This window comes from Canis lupus, chromosome 33 (assembly GCF_048164855.1).
Source record: "Canis lupus baileyi chromosome 33, mCanLup2.hap1, whole genome shotgun sequence".
Taxonomy (NCBI): domain Eukaryota; kingdom Metazoa; phylum Chordata; class Mammalia; order Carnivora; family Canidae; genus Canis; species Canis lupus.
In genome coordinates, this window is record NC_132870.1 from 7527722 (window position 1) to 7542500 (window position 14779).

A 14779-nucleotide genomic window follows, 5' to 3' on the forward strand; every position below is an offset into this window, starting at 1 on the left:
TTTTGAACGAATTTCATCGGAGAAGAACAAGAGTAGCGGTGGGTTTCATTGGCTGTGAGCAGCGGTTAGTGCATTGTTGTTGGGGCAGTGAGGGGTCTTCTTTCTTTTTCTTAAAAGTAGGAGATAAAATTCCTATGCGAAAATTTCTTCCCTTGTCACAATAGTTCTTATTTTCCTTCTTTCTGTTGGTTGCACAGGCTGTGACGAGTTGAGGCAGATATCCTTGTATCTGTCTCCCTTTTATCGATGAAGAAGGAAATGGAGTCACTTGCCCATGGTTGCAAAACTAGCAAGTGATAGGGCCAGGACTTGGGCCCAGGACTGTGTAGCTCCAAAATTGTACACAGAGCAATTGTGCAAAACTGCAAATAAGAAAAGATAGATAACAGTGCACATGAAATAATGTATTAATTACATATTGCTCTTGCTTAATACTTGGCTTGGATGTCATATATGGAGAGAGGGAAGGCTTTGATCTGGACATGCTTTGGGAGAGGAAGGAAGAGATGAGAATATTACAGGGGAGCATTAGAGGGTGGAGGTTCAGAGTGGGGTTGCTGATGTGGTGAGGAAATGGAAGTATGTGTGAAGTGCTAGTGCTAAACCTTGTGGTCACATTTTTTTGGTGGAGGGTTAGCACTAACTCTGCCTGCAAACTAGATAGGAAATAGAATCTTTCATTCAAGATGTCTTGTCTTTAGGATGTATGATGAAGGAGCACCTCTTGGCTCTGTCTTCCTATTAATCTGTCTTGGAAAGTCTGAAATAAAGAGGAAGAGGTAGAGGCATGAGTTGGCTTCATGACTTAGAACATGGTCATCTCAATGTTGAGGTTTGCTTCTACAGGCTTGGGAAGGCAGCACCATCTGTGGATCTGAGAACAACTTTTCACCCTTTCACTTTCCAGAAACTTTTGCTTAATCTGACGTGAGAACTCCTTTCCCCCTTTTCACTCCTTCTTTATCCAAGGATGCCAATAACTAGGATTTGGAGAGACAAATGATGTCTGTGCTTTAATTTCTAGGGATTGTATAGGAGCCACTGATGGCCAGCACTTAAGCTGGGTCTGCATGACACCAAAACCAGCCATCAGTTCAGCATATTCCTTGGCAACTGGCTAACTAAATTAGAAAGTCTTATAATGTTGCTTTGGTGTTGCGTAGTAGAACAGAAAAATGGAAACGAGGTGATCTCTTGAAGTATCTAATGGAAAAAATAAAAAGTATGGCGTAATAGGAAGCATCCCAGACTGGAATTTAGGAGACAACAGACTGTGTGTTCAGGCTCCACCCTAACGTGTTGTGTGGCAGATGGAACCTCTCTCTGGATCTCAATGCAGAAGTGAGATGCCTTGGTTGCAACCCATTTATAGTTCTGCTTAGTGATTTTTAAGCCAGATGATTTATTAGTGCTTTCTTTAAAAGAAGTGTCAGGATGTATTCAGGTTTTTTTCTGGATTTCTCATTGTTTATGCATTGGTACAGAACCCTCAAGGTATTTTTGTTTTTAAAAGATATTCTTTTTAATTTTAATTTTATTTTGTTAGACATTTAAAAAAGATTTTACTTATCTACTTGAGAGAGAGATAGAGAGAAAGAGAGAGAGCTGAGGGTGGGCAGAGGGGGAGCTGACATGGGCCTCTATCCTGAGATCAGGACCTGAGCTGAAACCAAGAGTCAGACACTTAACTGACTAAGCCACCCAGGTGCCCCCCACCAAATATTCTTGTTTTAGAGTAGTTTTAGGTTTATAACAGAGTTAGAAGGGAGGCACAGAGGCTTCCCGTATCCTCCTACCCCCATACGCACAGCCTCTCCCATTATCGACACCCCACACTAGAGTGATACATTTGTTAAAATCGATGAACCTGCATGGACACATCACAGTCGCTCAAAGTCCATCCTTTACCTTAGGGTTCATTCTTAGAGTTGCCTATTCTGTGAGTCTGGACAAATGTATAATCTATCATTACAGTATCGTGCTGAGTAATTTTATTGCCCTGAAAATCCCCTGTATGCCACCTATTCATTCCTTCCCCTTAACCCCTGCCAACCATGGATCTTTTCACTATTTCCATAGTTTTGTCTTTCCCAGAACTCACACAGTTGGATTCATACAGCATGTAGTCTTTACTGGTTGGCTTCCTAAATGTGTTTTCAAACAACACCTTACCGCAGATGCAGATAGCATCCAAATTCTCCTTGCTTCTCATAGGGGCACAGAAAAGGAGAAACCCTCTCATTTCGATTCTTCATGGTCTCCAACCCCAGTTGTGTTCCCTGCTGCTGAGAAATCCTTGTATGTTCCTTTAGGCTGCTCTCAACCACCCCTCACCCAGATCCTTTAAACTCTTCTTCCTCTCACTTTTGGGGCAAATCCCTGCATGTTCTCTACATCTTACCCCTATATCTGCTTTGGGGGTATTTAGTCTATTGGTTTTTTTTCCTTTTTGTTCTGAGGTTTTAACCTGTCTTTCTTCATTGGCTCCTTCCTATGAATGTTTCAACATGTTATTTTTAAAAAGTGGGAGTCTCCACAATTAAAAAAATGCTCAACTGGGCACCTCACTTTTAGCATAGATACCATTGCTGTCAGAAAGCATGCTCTGATCCTACAGACCTAGAGTAAGGTGCTTCTCCTATGTGCTTCTTTATCATCCTGCTATTCATGCTTGTGGATGGCATCGTACAACAGTGTTATTTTGTGTTGTCTTCTTTCTCCACAGGCTGTGAGCTATAGGAGCATAGGGATCTTATCTTCACTTATTCTTTATTGTTTCCCCAGCACCCAAAAGAGTGCCTGCCATATCGCGGGACTTTTAAAGGACTTGTGAATGAATTAATGGATTAAATAAAGAGGAAGAGATGCAGACATTACCTGTAATAATGCTAACATGCTATATCTGGTTGTACTCTGCTATCTTGCCTCCACCTCCACTCCCAGAGGAATTATCGTTTCATGCTCACCTCATCACTCTGACTGGGAAAAGACATGGTGAGTGCTTTATCAAGTGACATCAGGTCAGGTCATGATCAGGTAGGAGAGGAAGGTACCATTAAGTTTTTTTTTTTTTTTTCCAGAAGGAAAATCTCCATTCCAGGTTGCAATTGTCCTTCTATAAAAATCAGTCATTTCTTTAAATATAAAGATCCAAAGAGATGATATTTAGAGCCAATAACTGTCCAGAAGCCTGGTGCCTTATCCAAAACTTGTGAAAGCAGAAATAAGGCCAATTTTCTAGGCAATTTTCTTAGAATTTTCCCAATGTTTCCCACTTCTGGTTCAGTTGGGAATCTTGACGACAACTGTTCACCCAGAAACATTTTACGCTGCTAAGTAGAACCATGTAGAGAAATACTATACAGAAAGTGAGAAATTTTCAGTGTGAAAATCATATGAGATTTTATTTATTCTTCCAAATTTATGATGGCCCATTATTTTGCCCTTGTCATGGGATAAAGGATATTGAAAGAGAGACAGAGCAAATTCTCCTTGTGGCAATATTAATAAGGACAGAAGTAATAGAGTTCAACAGTATTATAGCACTGTTCAGAGCTTTTTACATGCCTCAACCCGTTTAATCACACTGCATTTTGAGGTTGATACTATTGTTACTGAATTTACACACGGAGAATTGAGGCAGAAAAGAACTAAAACTCTCTCCATATCACAACCAGATTTGGACCCTGGTGGTACAGGTCTAGAGCTCTGCTGAAAACCACTATATTCTACCTACTTTCAGTACAAACAGTGGCCAAAGACACATTACAATTTTATTATGTAATTTGCCTATCCCACATATAGATTTAGAAAAACTTAACCCTGGAGTTAAAGAAACTATAAGGAAAACAGTATATTTAAGTGATAAATGGCAATCATAGCTTTCTAATAAGATGTGTTTATTAAAACCAAAAACATTAGGTTTCTATTTTTCCAGATTGGATGCATTTTGAATTTTCGCTGTATTGCTCTATTTTAGACAACTGAGCACCATCTTTGGACAGTTTATTTTATTTATTATTTTTTATTAAGTATTTAATTTTAATTCCAGTATGGTTAACATATAGTGTTATATTAGTTTCAGGTGTGCAATATAGTGATTCAACAATTCTTTACATTTCTCAGTGCTCATCATGATAAGTGTCCTCTTTAATCCCCTTCACCTATTTCACCCATCCCCCCACCCACCTGCCCTCTGGTGACCATCTGTTTGTTCTCTATAATTAGGAGTCCATTTCTTTGTTGTTTTTTTTCTCTCTTTTTTTTTCTCCTTTGAGTGTTTGTTTTGTTTCTCAAATTCCACATGAGTGAAATCATATGGTATTTGTCTTTTTCTGATTGACTGAGTTCACTTAGCATTATACTTTCTAGCTCTGCCTATGTTGTTGCAAACGGGTAGATTTCATTCCTCCTTATGGTTGAATAATATTCCATCATACATACCACATCTTCTTTATCCATTCATCTATTGATGGGCACTTGCGCTTCTTCCATAGTTTGGCTATTGTATATAATGCTGCCATAAACATAGGGGTGCATATATCCCTTTGAATTAGTGATTTTGTATTTTGGAGGTAAATATTCAGTAGTGCGATGCCTGAATCATAGGGTTATTCTATTTTTAACTTAAAAAAAAGTTTATTTATTTATTAGTGATCTCTTCACTCAGTGTGGGTCTTGGATTCACAACTCCGAGATCAAGAATTGCATGCTCTTCCACCTGAGCCAAGTGGGTGCCTCAGCTATTTTTAACTTTTTGAGAAAGCTCCATACTATTTTCCACAGTGGCTGCAAGTGTTACATCCTGTATGATTCCATTCTTATAATTATAAAATGAAGGACAAATGAGTAGTTTCCAGGGGATATTACAGTGGTGGTTACACATTAATTTCCTAGTTTTGATGGGTGCTATATTATCTTATGTAAGATGTTAACATTGAGGGACACTTGATGAAGGGTGTACAGGACTTCCTTGTACATTTCTTTGCAATTTCTTGTGGCCCTACAATTATTTATTTATTTTTTTTAAAGATTTTATTTATTTATTCATGAGAGACACACAGGAAAAGAGAGAAAGGCAGGGACACAGGCAGAGGGAGAAGCAGTCTCCATGCAGGGAGCCTGTTGCGGGACTCAATCCCGGGATTCCAGGATCATGCCCTGGGCTGAAGGCAGGTGCTAAACCACTGAGCCACCCAAGGATCCCCCTTACAATTATTTCAAAATAAACCTTAAAAAAATAAACTGCCCGGAAGACATGAACAGACATTTATCCAAAGAAGGCATACAGATGGCCAACATGACAGACACATGAAAAGATGCTCAACGCACTTGCCATCAGGGAAATACAAATCAAAACCACAATGAGATACCACCTCACACCAGTGAGAATGGGGAAAATTAACAAGATGGGAAACACCAAATGTTGGAGAGGATAGGGAGAAAGGGGAACCTTCTTGCACTGTTGGTGGGAATGTGAACTGGGGCAGCCACTCTGGAAAACTGTGTGGAGGTTCCTCAAAGAGTTAAAAATAGACCTGCCCTATGACCCAGCAATTGCGCTGCTGGGAATTTACCCCAAAGATACAGATGCAGTGAAACGCCGGGACACCTGCACCCCAATGATCATAGCAGCAATGTCCACAATAGCCAAACTGTGGAAGGAGCCTCAGTGTCCATCGAAAGATGAATGGATAAAGAAGATGTGGTTTATGTATACAATGGAATATTACTTATCCATTTGAAATGACAAATACCCACCATTTGCTTCAACATGGATGGAACTGGAGGGTATTATGCTGAGTGAAGTAAGTCAATCGGAGAAGGACAAACATTATATGGTCTCTTTCATTTGGGGAATATAAAAAATAGTGAAAGGGAATAAGGGGAAAGGAGAGATAATGAGTGAAAATATCAGAGAGGGTGACAGAACATGAGAGACTCCTAACTCTGGAAAACGAACAAGGGGTGATGGAAGGAGGGTTGCGCAGGGGGATGGAGTGACTGGGGCATGGGCACTGAGGGGTGCACTTGACGGGATGAGCACTGGGTGTTATACTAAATGTTGGCAAATCGAACTGCAATAAAAAAATACAAAAAAAAAAGAAAAGAAAAGATGCTCAACGTTACTCATCGCCAGAAAAACTGCAAATCAAAACTGCAATGAAATATCACCTCACACCTGTCAGAATGGCTAAACATATAAAAAAACACAAGAAACAACAAGTGTTCATGAATATGTGGAGAAACACTGTTGTGGCAATAATTGTAGGAAATAAACATTGGTACAATCCACAGAGCTTATTCTAATTGCACCTCTAATTTTTACATGTACTTGTGTGTGTGTATGTGTGTATGTGTGTGTGTGTTACTCCATGCAGTGTTCTCACAGGTATAGGTTCATGTAACCACCACCATAATCAGGTAGTTTACCATCACTATTAAGTATGATGTTGGCTGTGAGCTTTTTGGAGATGCTCTTTAGTAGTAATGGTCATGGGGTAAGAGTTGGGTATGGTTTGTTGGAGAGAAGACAAATGACTCAATCTATGTGAAATAGAAAAGGCTTCTCTCTATTCCTAGTGTGCTTATTTAAAAAAATATCATGTATGAGTGTTGAATTTTGTTAAATGCTTCTTCTGTCAATAGATATGATCACATCATTTTTCCTCCTTAACCTATTGATATAGCAAATCACATGGATTGATTTTTGGATTTTAAAAAAAGTTATTTTATTTAAATTCAACTAATTAACATATAGTGTATTATTTGTTCCAGAGGTAGAGTTCAGTATTCATCAGTTGCATATAACACTCTGTGCTCATCACATCACGTGCCCTCCTTAATGTCCATCATCCAGTTACTCCTTCCCCCAACCACTTCCCCTCCAGCAAACCCTGTTTGTTTCCTGTAGTTAAGAGTCTCTTATGATTTGTCTCCCTCTCTGATTTCCTCTTATTTTATTTTTCCCTCCCTTCCCATACGATCCTCTGTTTTGTTTCTTAAAATCCACATATGAGTGAAATCATATATTTGTCTTTCTCTGATTTATTTAACTTAGCATAATACTCTCTAGTTCTACCCATGTTGTTGCGCATGAATAAGATTTCCTTTTTTGATGGCTGAGTAGTATTCCATTGTATATATATACCACATCTTCTTTATCCATTCATCTGTTGATGGCCATCTGGGCTCTTTCCATGGTTTGGCTATTGTGGACATTGCTGCTATAAACATTGGGGAACCAGCCTACATACCTGGAATAATTCCCACTAGGTCATAAATTAAATGAAATCAAATCAAATTATAGGATTTCATTTACTAATATTTTGTTAGGATTTTGGTGTTCAAGTTCATGACAAATATTGGGTTACATATTTCTTTTTTTGAACTATTTTTTAATGTGGTTTAGGTTTCCAGGTAATATTGGTTTCATAAAAGAAGTTGAAGGTATTCTTTCTTTTTCACTTTCCTAAAAGAGATTGTGTTAATTGGAGTTAATTTTTTAAGCATTTGGTAAAATTTGAAGAGAAAACATTGTGACTTAGAGATTTCTCTTTCAGGATTTTTAAAATTTTGAGTCCAAGTTCTTTTCAGTGATTATAGGAATATTCTGGTTGCCTATTTCATATTGGCTGATTTTTGGTGGTTTGTGGGTTTTGAGGAATAGGTCCATTTCTTTCAAGTTGTCAAATTTGTGAGAATAAAGTTGTTCATCATACCTTAATAATGTTTAGAATACTTTTAATGGTATCCTTTTAATGGCTATAGGATCTGCTGTCAAATCCCGTTTCATTTGTTTGTTCTCTTGTCATTGAGTATTCTTGAGCTGAGCCCTTTGAGCCCTTTTTTAAAATTTTTTGCTTGTTTTGTGTGTGTGTGTGTTTTTTTAATATTTTTTTCTCCAAATAGGCCTTAGTTCGAAGTGGAAACTTGCTATTTTAAATTGGTAAAAGGCAGATGCTGTGATTAAAATAAGAGAGGAAAGCTGGAAATCTTTGTTGCTGACTTCTCTATCTTGCTTCCACCTTCCCTTACAGAGAGTGCAATTTGAAAATCATTGTCACAGGTTTGCATTACATATTATTTGTGCCATAACACTCAGGCTAGGGGAACACTCTATTGCTGAATCTATGCTGAACAAGATTAGAGAACTTTTCATGAAACACTACCAGACTTCAGAATTGTGTTGTATCCCAGGATTATGAACAGTTATCACTGTGTTTTATAGAGAGAAGGAGAAAATATAGACAATCTATAGACTCCATTCATTACTATATTGCCTGGAGACCATCCGCAGCAATCTTGCCCCTTGCAAGTATGATTGGATTATGGCTCCAGTCAATTCCATTGTCTGTGGAAGTTCAAAGCTCTTTCCTGATTTTTGCTAGTTTCTAGGCTTCACACTTTTGTGGTCTGAAACTTGAACCAAAAAGTTATATTTTATCCTTCCTAAATTTTCTTGTTAAGAAAATTCGTTCAAATTTTGGAAGCAAGGCAGATTGGGCAGCATGTCCTTTCAATGTCCCATTGGAGTATTTTTTTTTTTTTTTTTTTTTACTGTCTATCTTAGTAATTTATTTAGTCACTTAGACAGACTTTTCCTTAAAGGGTCAGATGGTAAATATTGTAGACTTTCAGGCTATACAATTTCTTTCTTTCTTTTTTAAAAGATCTTATTTATTTATTCGAGAGAGAGAGAGAGAGAGAGAGGCAGAGTCATAGGCAGAGGGAGAAGCAGGCTCCATGCAGGAAGCCCGATGTGGGACTCGATCCCAGGACTCTGATCCCAGAGTTCTGAGACACAACCACTGAGCCACCCAGGCGTCCCTTTTTTTTTTTTTTGAAGACTTTATTTAAAGCCATACAATTTCTATCGCAACTACTCAAGTTAGCTGTTGTAGCTTGAAAGCAGCTGTAAGAAATATTTAAACTGATGAGTGTAGCTGTATTCCAAAAACCAAGTGGCTAGCCTTCAGGCCATAGTCCTGTCATTCTCCCCAAAAGATTATGTCTTTTTTGGCTTACTATTTGCTATGATTCAGAGCCCAGACTGTGAAATTAATGTTAGCTTCTGAATTTTTTTTCTAGTAGAAATACAAATGGTTTCTATCTTAAGGTTAAGCTTTTATCACCCTGTAGGACACTAACAGGTTTTATACCTAATCTAACAATCTTATTCTGATATTCCCTTTCACGTGGCTACAGATACCCAGCTCCTCCAGTGCTCCCTGAACCAGTTTTCCATCCTGCTACTCCTCATACTGATAAACTGAGTAAGTTATTAATGTTTTATGAGAATTGAAAAAAACTTTTGGAAAATAATACTTTTACAACCTGAGCACAAAGTTCACTCTGTCCCCTCCCTAAGAAGGTGACATTCAACAGAGATCTAGTAAGTTTCATCAGCAATAACTAAGTATTTGAGGAGATGTTACGAAACGGGGAATTGTTGCAGAATACATGGGCTCTTAGCATTTGCCTGGTTTCCCTCCCTCCCTTTGCCTTCCTTCTCTCTTTCTCATTTTTTTCCCCCAGAATAGTGACCTTCTCTCTCCACTTCCAGATATAAATTCTGTCTTTTCTACAAAGTAGCTCAGTTGAACGAGGGCCTATAAACTAACGTGATCTTTCCTTTCTATAGAGCTGCGAACTCTTAATTTTTTTTCTCCTGCTATATAAGGAAATTGCTTTTTGAAATAAATTATTCATTAGGTTGTATATTTTTCATTCTACTCCTTCATAATTGAGGTGTTTCAATGAGCAGGTATTTGGGAGAAGAACAGGTTTTTTGTTTTTTGTTTTTTTCTCTGTAAATTTAATTGTTCTAGCAGTGGTTGAAACAGCTTTTCTCTGTTATTTTTTTCTCTTCTAAAATTTTCTTCAGTATTTTTTGTTTGTTTCTATATCAGTTATACAATGACCTACTCAGCCTCTTTCCTTTTCAATAATCTTACCTATATGATCTGCAGTCAATACGTTATTTAGTGAGAAGGAGTGGTTACCACTTCTGGAATTCTGCTCACTGTGCACATGTGTGAATTCACAAGCATTCAAACTCTACAGAGTGAGGCATTTAAACACTGGGTGTGTTTTTTCCCCAAACTTCCAATGACAGTTCTTTAAAAATATGTATTATTCTAGGAACAAGCAATTTCTAAAGTGATATTTTTATGCCATACATTGCTTGAAAGTCCTAGCTGTGCCTGCTTGTGTGGATAGCCACTGTCTAATGAGAACTTTAATATGGTAATACTCTATATTAAAGAGAAGATCTTAATAAGAATAAGCTCTTACTCCATATATTTATTTGGTTCAGCAGTATTTTCAGGTCCCTGCTCTGTGTGAAGCATAGTATTAGAGAATGGAGTCAAAGCTGAAGCGGGAGGCAAAGTTGGTAGCCAGAAAATATTCATTGAAAGTTTCTGGATGTTGATTTGGTTCATGAGAGCACTCTATTTTGATCATTATAGGATTACTTTGTTATCTTCAATTAAGCTTGTGTTTATCAGATATTCTTTTCAATGTTTTTGATGGTAGAAAGGATTAAAAAAAAGACATGGGACCCAGATGTCAACTGTAGTCACCTTGTCTATGAGATTATATAAAATATAGACTTTCCAATATTCTGTGAGAAGCTCGGCACTTTGTCATGATTTTAGCAAATTCCTATAAGTTTATATTATCAAACTCACTTTTGACTATCATCCTGGCCTCTCTGAATGTTCGATTTCATGAATATTAAATCTTCTACACCTTTTTCTGCCAATGACAAATATGGACCCTGGCCCCTTTTCATGGATTTTTCCTCAAATAACTCTCACGGGGAACTTGTATTGATAGCAGAATGTATTAAAGGTTTTAGAATGTCGGAAGGGGCTTATAGCTCAGAGGCACGAACAGCCTATTTTTTAAAATCCTTTAGATATCCTGGTTAATCAGCTTCTTAGGTAGGCCCCAGACACCTGCCAGTTTGCCCAGCTTCCTTATCTCTCTCCCTTTCTCTTCCCTTTTCTCTTCTTCTTGCTCTACAGGCTTCTCAAATATGCGCTATTTTTTCCAGCTGAGAGAATCTTTTCACTTTCTCCAGCCAATCCTTAATCTCGGGGTCTTATTTTTTACATGTTAGTAGGCAATTCAAAGTGTTTCCTTACATAAAGACATTTTTTTTTTTTTTCGAAGTAACACCTTGGTGACAAACATTAAAATAATAGTCTTTCTCCTTGCTTTACATAAATCTTGATAAATTGTAACCTGGTTCTCATCTTTTCCTTCTTCTTGAACCCCTATTTCCTTTTCTGTGGTATTTCCAAGGTTCCAAGTTCCTCTGGTGCTTAGAATTCCAATTGTAAGCCAATAGAGCATGGTGGAAACCATGAACGAGAACAAGCAAAGCCTATGAATATTTTTAATACTTCCCTAGGAAAACATACAATGCTCTCTATGATTTTTGGTATAGGTCACCATGTAGATCATTGGCAAGCAAAATGACAATTCCATACCAAAAGTTTAGTCTAAGAAGGATGATTATTTAAATGTTTATGTTATTGTAGCTCTGAACAAAAGATTCCAAGATTGTGAATCAGAGCATAGCAACACAAACTACCTCACCTCACCTCACCTTTCCTCTTCCAAAAAGGACTACCTTAACCTCTTGCCACCCTATATGAAACCCTGCTTCCTTACTTGTAAGAATAAGAACATGATGAGATTAATGGATTTTCACCAGGTAGGATTTAGTTTTACTTTAAAAGTTACTATAAAAAGTTAATTTGTAGAAAACTAAAGTTTTAACACATGCAAGAATGCTTAAACAGCTATTACTTTATTAAAAAGAGTAATAAAAGATCAATTAAAATCAATTTAGAAGTTAATTTAACTGTTATTTCCCTATTCAACAGATTTGCATGAAAGTTTGAAAAAACAGGTAGTGATAAGCCTTAGAATTAAAAAAATTATTTACATTCAATTAATTAAGCCTTAGAATTTAATTTAGGGTGAGTCTGCTGGTGATATATTCCCTGTTTTGTTAGTCTGAAAATGTTTTATTTATTTATTTATTTATTTATTTATTTATTTATTTAAAAAATAGCTTTATTGAGATATAACTGACATACAATAAACAGGAAATATTTGAAGTGTACACATTAGGAAGTTTTGTCATATGCATACAGATGTGAAACTATCACAATAAAAAATAGTGGACACATTCATAGCCCCTACCTTCTTCCTGCCCCTTGGTAATCCCTCTATCTTTCTCACTGCCCCAACCACCAATCATCTTTTTGTTACTAGAGATTAATTTGCATGAAAATATTTTTTTTTCATTTTTGAAGGTCATTTTTGCTGTGTATAGAACTCTAGATTTTGAGTTATTTCTTTTCAGAAATTTGAAATTACTCTCCATGGCCTCCAGGTTTCCATCAAGAGGTCATCCCTCAGTCTATTTATGGCTCTGTAATCTTTTTCCTTTTTCTTTTCAGCTTTATTGAAGTGTAATTGACAAAAATCATATATATTTAAGGTATATCATCTGATGTTTTGAGATATATATATATATATATATATATATATATATATATATAAAGATTTTTAAAAAAGACTTATTTGAGATAGGGAGAACATAAGAACATTCCCTGCTGAACAGGGGAGCCTGATGCTGGGCTGATCCCAGAACCCTGAGATCATGACCTGAGCTGAAGGCAGATGCTTAACTGGCTTCACCACCCAGGTACCCCAATATACGTTTTTAAATAATCATCACAGTCAAATTCATCATCTTATGTTGTTGACATTTTTTGTGTGTATCCTAAGAATCTTAAGATTTATTTACTCTCACCAAATTTTAAGTATACGACATAGTGTTGTTTAATACAGTCACCATACTGTACATCAGATCTCTAGAATTTATTTATCTTGCATAACTGAAACTTTGTACCCTTTGATCAATATCTAACCCTGGAAACCATCATTTTTCTCTATGCTTCCATGAATTTGATTTTTTTAGGCTCTCTATATAAGTAAGATCATGCAGTGTTTATCTTTCTTTGTGTGGCTTATTTCCGTTAGTGTAGTACCCTCAAGGTCCATCCATATTCTTGCAAATGAAAGAATTTCTTTCTTTTTTTAAGGCAGAATAATACTCCATGGTGTGTGTGTGTGTGTATATATATATATATATATATATATATATATATATATATTCCTTATCCATTCATCTGCCAACAGACATTTAGGTTGTTTCCATATCTTGGCTATTATTACTAATGTTACAAGGAATATGAGATTGTATAGTACTGATTTATTTATTTATTTATTTGGATAACCCAGAAGTGGGATTGTTGGATCACAGGGAGTTCTGTTTTTAATTTTTTTGAGGAACCTCCATACTGTTTTCCATAATGACTGTACCAGTTTATGTTCCCAAAAATAATGTACAAGGTTTCCCTTTTCTCCATATCCTTACCAACATTTATTATCATTTGTCTTTATGACAATAGCCATTTTAACAGATGTGAAGTGATATCTCATAGTTTCAATTTGCATTTCTATGATAATTAATGATGTTGAGTACCTTATCATTTTCACCTGTTGGCCTTTTATATGTTTTCTTTTGAGAAATGTCTTGAGATCTTTTGCCCATTTTAGAATTGGATTATGTATTTGCTATTGAATTGGTTGAGTTCCTTATATAGTTTGAATATTAATCCCTTATTAGATGTGTGGTTTGCAAATATTTTCTTTCATTTCATAGCTTGCCTTTTCACTGTTGATTATTGCCTTTGCCGTGAAGAAACTTTTTAGTTAGATGCAATCCTATTTATCTATTTTTGCTTTTGTGGCTTGTACTTTTGGGGTCATATCCTAAAAAAACATTGCCCAGCCCAATCTCAAGGAGCTTTTTCCTTATGTTATTTTTTAGTAGTTTTACTGTTTCAGGTCTTACATTTAATCTGGACATTACTTTGGGTAGTGTGGACATCTTAATATTAATTCTTCCAATTCTAACACATGGGCTGTCTTTCCATTTATTTGAGTCTTCTTTTGTTTCCTCCATCAATGCTTTACAATTTTCAGTGTATAAGTTTTTCTTTTTATAATATATTTATATTTTTAAAATATCTTAGTGAACAAGGAAAATACTCCTGTGACTATGAGCCAGTTCAAGAAATATAACTTGGTCAGCCAACTCAGAGACAAGGCTAATGTGTGCTCACTTCAGCAGCACATGTATTAAGATTGGAACGACATAGAGAAGACTAGCATGGCCCCTGCGCAAGGATGACACACAATTCGTGAAGCATTCCATAAAAAAAAGAAAAAGGAAAAAACAAAAAAGAAACAAGCTGACATATTCATTAAGTCCAGTAGGCAAAGTACCTGGACCCACAATTGTTGTAGGGTTCAAGAAAATAATTTCTTTTAAGATATTTTGATTTATTTTAGGGGCTCATGAAGATGCTTTAATTTTTTTTAAGAAAAAAAGGGAAATGTTTTAGCACACAACATTAATATATGAATGTATTTACCTTTATAACAACATAGTCATAAGTTATAACTTATGAAAGTCTTTATGGTAATAGGAAAATGGGAAGGCAAAAAGTTCCTCAGGCCCACTAACATCATATTGTGTTCTTGCTCACAAGCATCCTAATCACTATCTCCTTACTCTCAAAAGTAATCAATATCTTAATTTTTATTATAATCTCTCATTACATTTATTTATTTATTTATTTATTTATTTATTTATTTATTTATCTATCTATCTATTTATTTATTC

At 36.2% G+C, this 14779-nt stretch overlaps 1 long non-coding RNA gene and 1 other non-coding gene across 2 annotated transcripts in view; both read left to right on the top strand.

Moving 5' to 3' along the window:
• Window positions 1-11373: 11373 nt before the first annotated feature.
• The window catches only part of LOC140623863 (uncharacterized), a 79106-nt gene continuing 75700 nt past the window's right edge, over window positions 11374-14779 (top strand). Inside the window, exon 1 of the long non-coding RNA XR_012023398.1 lies at window positions 11374-11728. This is a non-coding gene — a long non-coding RNA (uncharacterized lncRNA). The remainder of the gene's footprint in view (window positions 11729-14779) is intronic.
• Window positions 14209-14314, top strand: LOC140624066 (U6 spliceosomal RNA). The gene has a single exon (XR_012023602.1). It is a non-coding gene; the product is annotated as a U6 spliceosomal RNA (small nuclear RNA).